A 16,327-nucleotide genomic window follows, 5' to 3' on the forward strand; every position below is an offset into this window, starting at 1 on the left:
GGTGGTGATGATAGTGGAGGTGATGGTGGTGGTGATGTTGGCGTGATGATGGTGATGAAGGTGGTGATCATGGTGATGATGATAGTCGGGATGAAGATGGTGAGGATGATCGTGGCGATTGTGGTGATGGTGACGATGAGAGACGTTCCTCCTTCAAACGGGACGAAGTCAGCAGCGGCGGTGTCGGCGATGATATTGATGATGATGATCATGATAACGATGATGACTTTTATGATGATGACGATGATGATGATGATGATCACGATAACGATAATGACTTTGATGATGACGATTTTGATGACGATGATGACGACGATAACGATGCTGACAATGGTGATGATGATCATGATAACGATGATGACGACGATGATGATGATGATGATGACGACGATGATGAAAACTATGAAGACGACGACGATGATGGTGATGATGATGATGATGATCATGACACTGATGATGATGATCTCTACGACGATGATGACGACGACATGATGGCGATGGTGACAATGACGATCACGATGGCGACGACGATGATGAAGATGACGCCTGTACAGGCCACCGTTCTTGTGGATCCGCAATGACGCTCAGCTCGCGGCCAGTGAGGACACGGGAAGATGGGGGTCAGATGGGGGTCAGATGGAGGTCAGATGGAGATCAGGTGGGGATTAGATGGGGGCCAGATGGGGGTCAGATGGAGGTCAGATGGGGTTTAGATGGGGGTCAGATAGGGGTCAGATGGAGGTCAGATGGGGATCATATGGGGGTTAGATTGGGGGGGGGGCGGGGGTGCGAGGGGGAGAGCTTAGCCGATCTCTTAACTCACACAGCGATGGGGGTTATGGGCCTGGGTCAGGCAATAGACACTCTGACCTGCCAGCCTTTGCGTGCGAACAAGACATCTTGAAATACAAATGCAGAACCGCCTCCCACCTCCCCCACCACATCCACACACACCCGGGGAGGGGGGGGGGGGGAGGGGCAACGTGTATCGGGAATGTGCGGCATGGTGCGGGAGCGGAATCAGAATTTGTATTTATACAGGCGGAAGGGGGGGAGAGAGTGAGAGGGAGGGAGGTGTTGAAGGAATAGGTAGGGGGGGGGGGTTGATGGAGGAGGAGGTGGGTAGGGGAGGAGATGGAGGAGGTGGGAGGGGTGAGGTGGTGAAGGAAGAGGTCGTAGGGGGGAGGAGGTGGAGGAGGAGGAGGTGGGGGGAGGTGGTTAAGATAGAGGGCGGGGAAGGTGTTGAAGGAGGGGGTTGGGGGTAAGGAGATGGAGGAGGAGGGAGCAGCAAGGAAGGAGGAGGAGGAATGATTGAGGAGAGAGGATGAATCTGATGAACGGTAGAGCGTCCGACGGGATCTCATCGCTTCGCTCGCAGTTACAACCGCGGTTTGTAACCACACCGCCCACCAAATTTGGGGCGATCGGGAAATTTGGATTGTTTCATTGTGTTATTATTTTTGTTTTAAATGTTTTCTTTTTTCACGCAATGCCATCACCTGTGTAGTTGCGACTCACGCGTAGCCAGATGTTGGTACGTGACGGCATAGTGTGTTGGCGTGATTTTCGCCGTGCGGATCCTACGTTGTTCATCCCGTTCCGGGGGGGGGGGCTGCCGGGTCCCAAAGAAAAATACTGCAAATGGGAGGGAGGGCCTTGGTGAGGAGGACTCTTTGGGTGCTGTCGAATATGTGGATGTGGACTTAATCGCTCGAGCAAATGAAGCGTACACACACTAGAAGTAATATATGCGTACGGTAGACTCTTGACTCTCCGCGTGCGGTTTATTCGATTTGCGGATTATCCGCGCACCTGAGATTTCGCTGTACATTAACAACTTAGGACAGTCACACACATTGTCATTCTTGGCGATGCTCATGACAATTCACGCGGTGTTTAAACCGAACAAATGTGTCGCATCTGGTTAACTCGCAAATCTACGCGATGGCCCTCTACAACACAGTAGTTGCAATATCTCTGCAAAAGTGGGGCGGGCTTTGATTGATTTTGATTGGGCCGTGCTTCTGCTTGAGTCCACTCAGTGGGCGGCCGAGTCTTCTGCTCGGCAGGAGCCAGGAAAAGTGTTGTCATCACTGACCACGTGCATCGATCGATCGGTCGGTCGATCGTTCGTATTCGTTATAAATCGGAAGACTATTTCCTTGACTTTAACCATTTTGGTGGCTTTTTTGGCATAGAGATCCGCAGAAGATGGTCACATTTTTTTTTATTATCTGCAATGTTTGAAATATCCGCAGCAAATCCTCCTCGTCGCTAGTGCGGAAAATTGAGAGCGGTCTCGATATAGGGTGGCCAATAAGTCTGGAATCATAGGGAAACTGTACGCATTCATATTGTTTTGTTACTGCAGGCCCAAGATGTCTCTGAGTAAGGAAGAACGGATTATCCGCGCACCTGAGATTTCGCTGTACATTAACAACTTAGGACAGTCACACACATTGTCATTCTTGGCGATGCTCATGACAATTCACGCGGTGTTTAAACCGAACAAATGTGTCGCATCTGGTTAACTCGCAAATCTACGCGATGGCCCTCTACAACACAGTAGTTGCAATATCTCTGCAAAAGTGGGGCGGGCTTTGATTGATTTTGATTGGGCCGTGCTTCTGCTTGAGTCCACTCAGTGGGCGGCCGAGTCTTCTGCTCGGCAGGAGCCAGGAAAAGTGTTGTCATCACTGACCACGTGCATCGATCGATCGGTCGGTCGATCGTTCGTATTCGTTATAAATCGGAAGACTATTTCCTTGACTTTAACCATTTTGGTGGCTTTTTTGGCATAGAGATCCGCAGAAGATGGTCACATTTTTTTTTATTATCTGCAATGTTTGAAATATCCGCAGCAAATCCTCCTCGTCGCTAGTGCGGAAAATTGAGAGCGGTCTCGATATAGGGTGGCCAATAAGTCTGGAATCATAGGGAAACTGTACGCATTCATATTGTTTTGTTACTGCAGGCCCAAGATGTCTCTGAGTAAGGAAGAACGAGTTTAGACAATTCTACTTGTAGGAAATCGGAGTCAGAGGGAGGTTGCTGTTGAATTTGACACACTGCATCCAGACCACGAGCCAATGACACAGAGCTGTATTAATTTTTTCCTATGATTCCAGACTTATGGGACACCCTGTATAAATGTGTTTACTCCGGTAACATTTGTAATTTCACCTATTCAGATTCTGTATGTAAGGGGGTGTGGCGGTGTGGCGGTTGGATGGCTTTGTCTGTTTGCGTGGTCGGTAGACAGGAAGGATGATCGATGATCGAGCTGCATTCTGATTCTGTATGTAAGGGGGGTTTGGCCGTTGGATGGCTTCATCTGTATCGGGGGCCGATAGGCAAGAAGATAATCGATGATCGACATGTATTCTGATCATGTATGTAAGACGGTTCTGCCTGTTCGATTGCTTTATCACTATTGGGGGCCGGTAGGCAAGAAGATAATCGATGATCGACATGTATTCTGATCATGTATGTAAGGCGTTTTTGCTTGTTCCATTGCTTTATCAGTATTGGTGGCCAGTAGGCAAAGACGATAATCGATGATCGACATGCATTCTGATCGTGCATGTAAGACGGTTTTGCCTGTGCGATTGCTTTATCACTATTGGGGGCCGGTAGGCAAGAAGATAATCGAAGAGTGACCTGCATTCTGATTCTGTATGTAGGCGGTAGAGCCGTTCGATGGATTCGCTCGTTACAGCGGGTTTGGCAGGGCGGTAGGCAAGAAGGACATTTACCGGATTCGGGGCTCTCAGTTTGCTCGCCTGGGGGTGAGGGGGGGGGCTCACTAAAGCACAGCATGGGACGAGACCTCGATGTGGGCGGGGGAGTGGGCGGGGGTGATGCTTTCACGTTTGTGGTGGTGGTGGTGATGTTTTTTTTGGGGGTTGTTTCGTCAATCCTGGAAGCCACAAATAAACCCAAAGTCAGGCACGCACGACAGGGCACGGCCATACCGCACGGGGGGGGGGGAGTGAGGGAGCGAGGGGGTAAAAAACAGACTCAGGGCATGAGAATTGATAACCCCGTGCATTTCAGGGTAAGCCAGCTGTAATGGCTTTCAGATTTTTTTTTGGGGGGGGGAGGGGGTTTACCTTCGGCAGAAGTCCACGTTCTTTACAGCTTCCTTCGCTGAAAAACTATTTAGAGAAGGGGGATTTTTTTTTAGTTTGCTTTGTTTTCGAGGTAGTGATGCTGCTGCTACTGCTGCTGAATGTTAAGTTGTGATGAGTGTTAAACCTGGTGAGCATTAAGCTTTGGTGAGCGTTAAGCATGGGTGAGCGTTAAGCTTTGGTGAGCGTAAAGCTTTGGTTGAGCGTTGAACTTGGTGAGTGTTCATCTGTGATGAGATAGACCCAGCAGTAGTTGGTGCATAGATAGACTCAGCAGTGATTGGTATATAGATAGACCCAGCAGTAGTTGGTCTATAGATAGACCCAGCAGTAGTAGGTCTATAGATATACCCAATGTGGTTGGTCTATAGATAGACCCAGCAGTAGTTGGTCTATAGATAGACCCAGCAGTGATTGGTCTATAGATAGACTCAGCAGTGATTGGTATATCGATAGACCCAGCAGTGATTGGTCTATAGATAGACTCAGCAGTAGTTGGTCTATAGATAGACCCAGCAGTAGTTGGTCTATAGATAGACCCAGCAGTAGTTGGTCTATAGATAGACCCAACAGTGGTTGGTCTATAGATAGACCAAACAGTGGTTGGTCTATGGATAGACCCAGCAGTAGTTGGTCTACAGATAGACACAGCAGTGATTTGTCTATAGATAGACCCAGCAGTAGTTGGTCTATAGATAGACCCAGCAGTAGTTGGTCTATAGATAGACCCAGCAGTAGTTGGTCTATAGTTAGACCCAGCAGTAGTTGGTCTATAGTTAGACCCAGCAGTGATTGGTCTATAGATAGACTCAGCAGTAGTTGGTCTATAGATAGACCCAGCAGTAGTTGGTCTATAGATAGACCCAGCAGTAGGTGGTCTATAGATAGACCCAGCAGTAGTTGGTCTATAGATAGATCCAGCAGTAGTTGGTCTATAGATAGACCCAGCAGTAGTTGGTCTATAGATAGACCCAGCAGTAGGTGGTCTATAGATAGACTCAGCAGTAGTTGGTCTATAGATAGATCCAGCAGTAGTTGGTCTATAGATAGACCCAACAGTAGTTGGTCTATAGATAGACCCAGCAGTAGTTAGTCTATAGAAAGACCCAGCAGTGGTTGGTCTATAGATAGACTCAGCAGTGATTGGTCTATAGATAGACCCAGCAGTGATTGGTCTATAGATAGACCCAGCAGTGGTTGGTCTATAGATAGATCCAGCAGTGATTGGTCTATAGATAGAACCAGCAGTAGTTGGTCTATAGATAGACCCAACAGTGGTTGGTCTATAGATAGATCCAGCAGTGATTGGTCTATAGATAGACCCAGCAGTGGTTGGCCTATAGATAGACTCAGCAGTATTTGGTCTATAGATAGACCCAGCAGTAGTTGGTCTATAGATAGACCCAACAGTGGTTGATCTATAGATAGAACAAGCAGTGATTGGTCTATAGATAGACCCAGCAGTGGTTGGTCTATAGATAGACTCAGCAGTGATTGGTCTATAGATAGACCCAACAGTGGTTGGTTTATAGATAGATCCAACAGTTATTGGTCTATAGATAGACCCAGCAGTAGTTGGTCTATAGATAGACCCAACAGTGGTTGGTCTATAGATAGACCAAGCAGTGATTGGTCTATAGATAGACCCAGCAGTGATTGGTCTATAGATAGACCCAGCAGTAGTTGGTCTATAGATAGACCCAGCAGTGGTTGGTCTATAGATAGACCCAGCAGTAGTTGGTCTATAGATAGACTCAGCAGTAGTTGGTCTATAGATATACCCAGCAGTAGTTGGTCTATAGATAGACTCAGCAGTAGTTGGTCTATAGATATACCCAGCAGTAGTTGGTCTATAGATAGACCCAGCAGTAGTTGGTCTATAGATAGACCCAGCAATGGTTGGTCTATAGATAGACCCAACAGTGATTGGTCATAGTTAGACCCAGCAGTAGTTGGTCCATAGATAGACCCAGCAGTGGTTGGTCTATAGATAGACCCAGCAGTAGTTGGTCTACAGATAGACCCAGCAGTAGCTGGTCTATAGATAGACCCAGCAGTAGTTGGTCTATAGATAGACCCAGCAGTAGTTTGTCTATAGATAGACCCAGCAGTAGTTGGTCTATAGATAGACCCAGCAGTAGTTGGTATATAGATAGACCCAGCAGTCGTTGGTCTATAGTTAGACCCAGTAGTAGTTGGTCTATAGATAGACCCAGCAGTAGTTGGTCTATAGATAGACCCAGCAGTAGTTGGTCTATAGATAGACCCAGCAGTGGTTGGTCTATAGTTAGACCCAGCAGTAGTTGGTCTATAGATAGACCCAGCAGTAGTTGGTCTATAGATAGACCCAACAGTTGTTGATCTATAGATAGACCAAGCAGTGATTGGTCTATAAATAGACCCAGCAGTGGTTGGTCTATAGATAGACTCAGCAGTGATTGGTCTATAGATAGATCCAACAGTGGTTGGTCTATAGAAAGATCCAGCAGTGATTGGTCTATACATAGACCCAGCAGTAGTTGGTCTATAGATAGACCCAACAGTGGTTGGTCTATAGATAGACCAAGCAGTGATTGGTCTATAGATAGACCCAGCAGTGATTGGTCTATAGATAGACCCAGCAGTAGTTGATCTATAGATAGACCCAGCAGTGGTTGGTCTATAGATAGACCCAGCAGTAGTTGGTCTATAGATAGACTCAGCAGTAGTTGGCCTATAGATAGACCCAGCAGTAGTTCGTCTATAGATAGACTCAGCAGTAGTTGGTCTATAGATAGACCCAGCAGTGATTGGTCATAGTTAGACCCAGCAGTAGTTGGTCCATAGATAGACCCAGCAGTGGTTGGTCTATAGATAGACCCAGCAGTAGTTGGTCTATAGATAGACCCAGCAGTAGTTGGTCTATAGATAGACCCAGCAGTCGTTGGTCTATAGATAGACCCAGCAGTAGTTGGTCTATAGATAGACCCAGCAGTAGTTGGTCTATAGATAGACCCAGCAGTGATTGGTCTATAGATAGACCCAGCAGTAGTTGGTCTATAGATAGACCCAACAGTGATTGGTCTATAGATAGACTCAGCAGTAGTTGGTCTATAGATAGACCCAACAGTGATTGGTCTATAGATAGACCCAGCAGTAGTTGGTCTATAGATGGACTCAGGAGTGATTGGTCTATAGATAGACCCAGCAGTAGTTGGTCTATAGTTAGACCCAGCAGTAGTTGGTCTATAGATAGACCCAGCAGTAGTTGGTCTCTAGATAGACTCAGCAGTAGTTGGTCTATAGATAGACCCAGCAGTAGTTGGTCTCTAGATAGACTCAGCAGTAGTTGGTCTATAGATAGACTCAGCAGTGATTGGTCTATAGATAGACCCAGCAGTAGTTGGTCTATAGATAGACCCAGCAGTAGTTGGTCTATAGATAGACCCAGCAGTAGTTGGTCTATAGATAGACCCAGCAGTAGTTGGTCTATAGATAGACCCAGCAGTGATTGGTCTATAGATAGACTTGGCAGTGATTGGTCTATAGATAGACCCAGCAGTAGTTGGTCTATAGATAGACCCAGCAGTGGTTGGTCTATAGATAGACTCAGCAGTAGTTGGTCTATAGATAGACCCAGCAGTAGTTGGTCTATAGATAGACCCAGCAGTAGTTGGTCTATAGATAGACCCAGCAGTGGTTGGTCTATAGATAGACTCAACAGTGAATCACTCACGGCACTCCTTTCTTCAAGCAAACATTTGTTTCCCCTGCAAAGCTGTTAGCCGCTGCGGCAAAAGTCTAGCATTTACCGTGTGCATCGTGAAATTCTAAAGACCAAACCCTTCAATTTCTGTCTCTCTGTGTGTCTCCAATGGCCACGCTAACATCGCTCAGACGCCGCTTCAACCGTGGACCCGGACGGCCGCGAAGGAGGGCCACGCGAAATATTCGGGCCTCATATGCCCCCAACGGATCAATCCATCCCTAGGCCGTGAGAAGTGCGCACACCCTAAAATGTTTTAATTATTGTTGTTCGTTGTTGTTTCCAGGTAATGCCCCAGCTGAACTGCGTAGCTATTTACTTTTCGTTCACAAGGGACCTGGCCACAATAAACGAGAGCTCAACGAAATGGCCAATTATCATCGTGTGAACATTTAAAATTGGCAGCCACATACTTTAAATAACCTGTGAGTTTCATTTTAAGTGCGAAGGTGGGGGAAAAAAACGGAGGACCGGGAGAAAGCATCCACGCCACCATGAAGAGAGAGAGAGAGACACACAATCTCCAAATATACAGCAGCAGGCATCAGGGTCAGGATAGAACCGGCGACCTCCTGTATACCGGGCGAGGTAGTTAACATCGCCGAGCCACCGTGATAATGATGAGGGAGGGAGAGAGACACGCAAACTTCAAATATACAAGAGGCGTCAGAGGCAGGATTGAACCCACGACCTCCTGTACTCCAGGCGAGGTAGTTAACATCTCCTAGCCACCGTGATGATGATGAGAGAGAGAGAGAGAGACAGGCAAACTCCAAATACACAGCAGGCGTAAGGGTTGGGATGGAACCCACGACCTCATGTGTACCAGGCGAGGTAGTTAACATCTCCTAGCCACCGTGATGATGATGAGAGAGGGAGAGAGACACGCAAACTTCAAATATACAAGAGGCGTCAGAGGCAGGATTGAACCCACGACCTCCTGTACACCGGGCGAGGTAGTTAACATCGCCGAGCCACCGTGATGATGATGAGAGAGGGAGAGAGACACGCAAACTTCAAATATACAAGAGGCGTCAGAGGCAGGATTGAACCCACGACCTCCTGTACACCAGGCGAGGTAGTTAACATCTCCTAGCCACCGTGATGATGATGAGAGAGAGACAGGCAAACTCCAAATACACAGCAGGCGTAAGGGTTGGGATGGAACCCACGACCTCATGTGTACCAGGCGAGGTAGTTAACATCTCCTAGCCACCGTGATGATGATGAGAAAGGGAGAGAGACACGCAAACTTCAAATATACAAGAGGCGTCAGAGGCAGGATTGAACCCACGACCTCCTGTACACCAGGCGAGGTAATCAACATCTGCTAGCCACCGTGGCGTCGATGACGGATGCTGTTTGGGGAATTTTGCTTTTGATGCACTGCGAATCTCACCGCCATCTGCGCACCGGACACCCCTCGTGTAGCTGTGGCAGCTGTGGCCAGTTGGATTCATCGCGGAGGAATTCAATTGATCGATGAGCCCCCCTACGCCTCTACCTCCCGGTCCCCCATGGCATGCGGCCATACCTCTCTCCACCGCTTCCTTATCGCTCTTCCATATCGGCGTGGTGGTTGCCGTTGATATTATCTTCCTAGCATGTTATACACGAGGTCGTGGGTTCGATCCCGACCCTGACGATGCCTGTTGTATATTTGGAGTTTGCGTCTCTCTCTCTCTCATCATCACGGTGGCTAGGAGATGTTAACTACCTCGCCTGGTATACAGGAGGTCATGGGTTCGATCCCGACCCCGACGATGCCTGTGGTATATTCGGAGTGTGGGTGACTCTCTCTCATCTCCCTGTGGTTGCGTGAATTTTTCTCCAGTTTTCTCCATTTTTCCCCCCTCCCCATTTTTCAATCGCAATCACGCATTCAGAGCGTTTGAATGCTGCTGTGAGTTTTTTTACACTTCAAACCAATTTCCTTGAGCTATTACAGTAATTCGTGGGTAGGTCGCTTCTGAACATAAAAATTCACGTGGCTCAGCTGGGCCTTACCTGGTGAAGCATTTTTTTCCCTAAAAATACAACAATTAACTCCGCATGTGTTAAGGACTCGCAGGCTGACAGACTGGATAAACTCATCCGCACTCGAAAGTGCAAAACAATAAATTTGCTGTACTATTCTCTGCTGCCCACAAACATCCACTGCACCTGTTTTATTTATGTGCCTGGTGATCACCCATCCAAGCGAACGGTGCCCACAACTTGAGAATTCTCATACCCCCACACCCTCACGCCAATCCCTGCACTTACTTGACCGGGAGTAACCCTGTGGTGTGACGATCTGATGATTGGTGGCTGGGGATGAGGTGACAGGGATGAGTGGAGAGGGGGTAAATGGGAGGGGGGGGGAGTAGGAGGAGGGATGAGAGGAAAGAGCTGTGGATGAAGGAGGTAGTGGTGTGTAGAGAGAGCTGTGGATGAAGGAGGTAGTGGTGTTTAGAGAGAGCTGTGGATGAAGGAGGGAGCTGTGTGTGGAGAGCGGTGTGGATGAAGGAGGGGGCTGTTTATGGAGAGAGCTTTGGCTGAAGGAAGTAGTGTGGAGAGAGCTGTGGATGAAGGAGGGGGGTGTGTGGAGAGAGCTGTGGATGAAGGAGGGAGCTCTGTGTGGAGTGAGCTGTGGATGAAGTAGGGAGTGGTGTGTGCAGAGAGCTGTGGATGAAAGAGGAAGCTGTGTGTGCAGAGAGCTTTGGATGGAGGAGGGAGCTGTGTGTGCAGAGAGCTGTGGATGAAAGAGGAAGCTGTGTGTGCAGAAAGCTTTGGATGGAGGAGGGAGCTGTGTGTGGAGAGAGCTGTGGATGAAAGAGGGAGCTGTGTGTGCAGAGAGCTTTGGATGGAGGAGGGAGCTGTGTGTTGAGAGAGCTGTGGATGAAGGAGGTAGCGGTGTATGGAGAGAGCTGTGGATGAAAGATGGCGCGATGTGAGAACACATTTGTGGATGAAGGAGGGAACGGTATGAGGAGAGAGCTGTGGAAGAAGGAGCGAGCTGTGTGTGGAGAGAGCTGTGGATGAAGGAGGGAGCTGTGTGTGCAGAAAGCTGTGTATGAAGGAGGGAGCTGTTTGAGGAGAGAGCTGTGAATGAAGGAGGGAGCTGTGCGAATTAAATATATAATAAACGAACTGAGACCCTACAGTGAGGGAAAAAAGTATTTGATCCCCTGCTGATTTTGTACGTTTGTCCACTGACAAAGAAATGATCAGTCTATAATTTTAATGGTAGGTTTATTAGAACAGTGAGAGACAGAATAACAACAAAAAAATCCAGAAAAACGCATGTCAAAAATGCTATGAATTGATTTTCATTTTAATGAGGGAAGTAAGTATTTGACCCCTCTGCAAAACATGACTTAGTACTTAGTGGCAAACCCTTGTTGGCAATCACAGAGGTCAGACGTTTCTTGTAGTTGGACACCAGGTTTGTACACATCTCAGGAGGGAATTTGTCCCACTCCTCTTTGCAGATCTTCTCCAAGTCATTAAGGTGTCGAGGCTGACGTTTGGCAACTCGAACCTTCAGCTACCTCCACAGATTTTCTATGGGATTAACGTCTGGAGACTGGCTAGGCCACTCCAGGACCTTAATGTGCTTCTTCTTGAGCCACTCCTTTGTTGCCTTGGCCGTGTGTTTTGGGTCATTGTCATGCTGGAATACCCATCCACGACCCATTTTCAATGCCCTGGATGAGGGAAGGAGGTTCTCACCCAAGATTTGACGGTACATGACCCCGTCCATCGTCCCTTTGATGCGGTGAAGTTGTCCTATCCCCTTAGCAGAAAAACACCCCCAAAGCATAATGTTTCCACCTCCATGTTTGACGGTGGGGATGGTGTTCTTGGGGTCATAGGCAGCATTCCTCCTCCTCCAAACACGGCGAGTTGAGTTGATGCCAAAGAGCTCCATTTTGGTCTCATCTGACCACAACACTTTCACCCAGTTGCCCTCTGAATCATTCAGATGTTCATTGGTAAACTTCAGACGGGCATGTATATGTGCTTTCTTGAGCAGGGGGACCTTGCGGGCGCTGCAGGATTTCAGTCCTTCACGGCGTAGTGTGTTACCAATTGTTTTCTTGGTGACTATGGTCCCCGCTGCCTTGAGATCATTTACAAGATCCTCCCGTGTAGTTCTGGGCTGATTCCTCACCGTTCTCATGATCATTGCAACTCCACGAGGTGAGATCTTGCATGGAGCCCCAGGCCGAGGGAGATTGACAGTTCTTTTGTGTTTCTTCCTTTTGCGAATAATCGCACCAACTGTTGTCACCTTCTCACCAAGCTGCCTGGCAATGGTCTTGTAGCCCATTCCAGCCTTGTGTAGGTCTACAATCTTGTCCCTGACATCCTTGGAGAGCTCTTTGGTCTTTGCTATGGTGAAGAGTTTGAAATCTGATTGATTGATTCTGTGGACAGGTGTATTTTATACAGGTAACAAGCTGAGATTAGGAGCACTCCCTTTAAGAGCCTGCTCCTAATCTCAGCTCGTTACCTGTATAAAAGACACCTGGGAGCCAGAAATCTTTATGATAGAGAGGGGGTCAAATACTTATTTCCCCCATTAAAATGCAAATCAACTTATAAAATTTTGACATGCGTTTTTCTGGATTTTGTTGTTGTTATTCTGTGTCTCACTGTTCAAATAAACCTACCATTAAAATTATCGACTGATCATTGCTTTGTCAGTGGGCAAACGTACAAAATCAGCAGGGGATCAAATACTTTTTTTCCCTCACTGTACTTGTCTCAGCGTGTTGGTGATTAGGGTGCTCTTTACACAAGCATCAATTCAGGCTCGACCTCTGCGTACCTCCCGTAGATTGACGGATGATTTGGTGGTTAAACTCTATGCAAATTTTTGCAACTTTGCTCAATTCAATAAACTTGTTCAGCAACTGAAATTGTGAACAAGAATCTACCACAACAAAAAAAAAAAACCTTTTTTAATCAGGTAAGGCCCTGCTGAGGTGCTACGTATTTCTTTTTCAGAAGTGACCAGGCCATCACAAATGGTAGCTCAACGAAGTGGTTCGTAGTCATCATCATCATCATCACCACCACCACGTGGGAATTGATAGCAGCCAAATACTCCGAACGTACGTCGATTCTAAACGTGTGGAGAGAAAAACCAGAGGAGCCGGAGAAAAATCCACCACGGGGAGACGGGGGGGGGGGGGGGGAGGGTTTACATAAAGCAAAGCATTGAAAAAACATAAAACTAAATGATGAACGATGCAAAGTGCGGACTACACCGAACATCTTCTTGTTTCCTCTGATCGCAAACAAAAAAAAAAGTGAGAGACGTGAAAACTCCAAATACACAGCAGCAGGCATTCGGGTTGAAATGGAACCCACGACCTCCTGTATACCAGGCGCGGCAGTTAACATCTCCTAGACACCGCTACACCCCCAATCAACAGCAAGGTCCAGGCTGCATAACTGCTAGGAGCAGGCAGTGGCGGTGACAGAGAGGCAGAGGTTGGGGGGGGGGGGTCTGGGGGGAGGAGGCATTGGGGGTTGGGGGTGGGGCACCAGGGGGATTTCATCACGGAGGCGATTTGAACCCGTATACGTATATCTATTTACGCATTTATTTTTGGTGATTTGCTTACCTTATCGAATACGTTGCACTCCGATCGCTCTCGTTTGTATTGTTTATGGAGCTAACCTACTGATGGACATCCCCCTCCCCCCACCCCCCCCCCCCATGCAAACCCCCACCCCCTCCATGCCCTTACTGGACATCTGTCAAAAATAGAGCTTTATAGCTCATCGGATTTTTTCCTCCAGAATAAATAACGTATCTGACTTATGATTGCAATGAGCAATTGGAGATGGCTAATGTGAATATTATCGTGCGGGTTAATTTCAGGTGAAGCCTTTGCTGAGTCTCAAGACATTTATATTTTTATTTTCAGGAAGGGTCCTGCTAGGATTTTGACAGTAGGCGAGGTGATGTTGCTGCTGCTGCTGCTGCTGTTGTTTGTAATCTTGATTTAGGGATTTGCAGGGTGCGATTTGTCGGCATTTGGGGATGTGGCTTTGGCCTAGATCAGTTGCACATCAGAGGAGATCCCCGTCTTAACGGCGGTAATTGGTTCAACGGAACCGATCGTCAAGTGATTTTGTCATTAAGCGAGCATAGGAAATACCAAGTTAAATACCGGCTAAAAGCTGACAGCATCGAAAGTCAGAATTGTTCACCCGAAAAAAAAATCTACTTTCTCATGTTAAAACAATTAACATGAATGCATCAAGATGTTAACAGCGCGAGCCATCGTCATCAGGTTGGGACAACCACAGCAAGATTTAAAAAAAAAACTGCTGATGTAGGCGAGAAATCTGCCGTGGCACGAGGTTATATAGGCCTCGGCAGTGGGGGGGGGGGGGGGGAGGAGAGAGAAGTGGGGGGCCCAACCAAACGGACAAACACCACGACAGAGATACCGTTCGCTCGTGAAGATGCGGGGGGGAGGCCGAAACGTCGGACGTGGCGCTGAATGACAACGACGATGTCAAAGAGACCCATGTGACCCTGATCCAGCTTGCGATTTATCTTTGGGGGGGGGGGGGAGGGGGCCTGGGGGTGATGGGTGGGGGGCGTCAAGAAACGAGGTGGTGTTGGGAAGGGTTCATAAATAATTTACAGACAGTGACAGTTTCCACACACAGTGCCATTAATCTTGTGTCAGAAGAATGAACTATACCCCCCTGGACCTGCTTTTATCTTGTAGCATTATTTGGCCGGAGCCAAATAAATCAATCCATTCTATCTCCGGGCAGTAATATAGAAGGCGTGCGTGCAAACACACACACATATCAACACAAAGATCCCCCGTATAGCCTGTGACAGACTGTAGGGGCAAGTGCTGTTAGCGAGCGGCACCTATGAAGGCCGGCACGGCACACGAGGGGTGGGTGGCCAGGCACCACGCCCGGTCGCCTTTGTCTCCCCCAGTGGCAATGTTTGCACACCGCACCAGGTACTCATTTGAGGCTGAGTCGACCTAGGGGAGGCCCAGGATCGGTTCAGATAATCGTCACTGGTGTTGGCCGTGAGCGGGAATTGAACTCGGGTCGCCGGGTTCGCAGCGCAGCGCGCTAACCGCTACACTACCACACACACACGTGTACAAACACACGTGTACACACACACACGTGTACACACAAACAAAGACAAAGATCCCCCATATAGCCTTAACAGACTGTAGGGGCAAGTGCTGTTAGCGAGCGGCACCTATGAAGGCCGGCACGGTACACGAGGGGGTGGGTGGCCAGCACCACGCCCGACCGCCTTTGTCTCCCATGTGGCAATGTTTACACACCGCACCAGGTACTCATTTGAGGCTGAGTCGACCTAGGGGAGGCCCAGGACCGGTTCAGATAATCGTCACTGGTGTTGGCCGTGAGCGGAATCGAACCCGGGTTGCCAAGTTCATAGCGCAGCGTAGCGCTAACCGCTACACTACCGCTCCCCACACACACACACACGTGTACACACACACACACGGGGACCACCTCTCGCAGATTTGCATTAGATTTGGAAGTAGTTTTTTTAAAATTAATTATCCAGTTGGAGGGTGCACAATATAGGCCATTTGAGCCGTAATGCCAATACTTTTTTTTCGCTGGATTTCGCAGCAAAGAAAAGTGAAGCCGCTTGTAATTAGGCTTAGAAACCAAGGCGGTTTGATGTATATCTTTTAATAGAGATGCTGCGTCCACGGCGTTATTAAACGAATTAACTGCACGTCCTTCGCCTGGAGCTCACTTTACACGTGGATTCAACCACCCAACTATCTCTGCCGCACCCCCCTCCCTCTCCTCCACTCTCCTCCACCTCCCCCGGTGGGAGGAAATAATTCCAAATCGGATGATAACGCCATTCCCAGCGCGTTAGTCGAATCATCATCTTTTTTTTTTGCTGCTGCTGCTGCTGTCGCTTTTAATTTCCGAAGCGAGGAAGAAAAATACATTTCGGGGCAATAGCCCAGGAAACTCCGTTCCGCAATCTACAAAGGAGCCCACTCTGTAGAGATCCGTGACAATAAAGGAATCGGCATGGGAATGAATATATATATTTTTAAAAAAATTTATCAAGCAGGGCACGAATATAGATCAAGCAGTCCTCGACTTACGAATGGGCTAAGTCACCGAGCCACTTTCGTAAGTCGTGCGGTTCGTAAGTCGGAAACTCACTCGGGGTAGTCCAAGACTTACGGACGGGTTACGTTTCCGTGACCCGTTCGTAAGTCGAGCGGTTCGTAAGTCGGAACTCAACGGGAGCAGTCTTCGACTTACGATCGGATTACGTTATCATAACCCGTTCGTAAGTCGAGCGGTTCGTGAGTCGGAACTCACTCGGGGTAGTCCTAGACTTAAGGACGGGTTACGTTTCCGTGACCCGTTTGTAAGTCGAGCGGTTCGTAAATCGAAATTCAACGGG

This window comes from Petromyzon marinus, chromosome 62, assembly GCF_048934315.1.
Source record: "Petromyzon marinus isolate PM22_M1 ecotype Great Lakes invasive population chromosome 62, UKy_Petmar_22M1.pri1.0, whole genome shotgun sequence".
Classification (NCBI taxonomy): domain Eukaryota; kingdom Metazoa; phylum Chordata; class Hyperoartia; order Petromyzontiformes; family Petromyzontidae; genus Petromyzon; species Petromyzon marinus.